We start from the raw sequence: 562 nt of genomic DNA, 5'->3' as shown, positions 1-562 counted from the left end.
TTTTGCTGAACGAGACTCAAAGGTCCGAGTCGGTAAAATGATCCGAACTTCCCATCACTAGTTATCTGGTGTAGACTACCATCTACAGGAGACAAGACGCCACTGCATGATGATAATACAGTTGATTTTATCAGTAAAGCAGTTGTTGCCTGTTTAGGAATGTATTAAATCCTAGTTGACAGTTATAGTAATAAAGGTGTACTGAGTATTTTTCCTAACAAAATGTTTCACACAAATAAAAATTAATAGTAGGTTTTAAAATATTATTATTATTATTATTATTATTGTTATTATTATATTTTTTAAAAACTACTATTAATTTATTTTTGTGTGAAACATTATTATTGGCAAAATTGCTGTGGTGGAAATTATGATTTTTTTATTTTAATTTAATTTAATTTTAAATTAATATTATTGCTTTTTTTAAATAACGAATCGTATTTATTCCGTAATAAATCGTAAACATTTAACAATTCAAAGCTTTATATTCGATTTTCATAGTATAAGATTTAAGGTGTGTGTCTGAGACCATAATATATATATATATATATATATATATACA

The sequence above is a fragment of the Sinocyclocheilus anshuiensis genome, unplaced genomic scaffold (genome assembly GCF_001515605.1).
Source record: "Sinocyclocheilus anshuiensis isolate Anshui unplaced genomic scaffold, SAMN03320099.WGS_v1.1 scaffold728, whole genome shotgun sequence".
NCBI lineage: Eukaryota > Metazoa > Chordata > Actinopteri > Cypriniformes > Cyprinidae > Sinocyclocheilus > Sinocyclocheilus anshuiensis.
Note: the sequence above shows the minus strand (reverse complement) of the source record.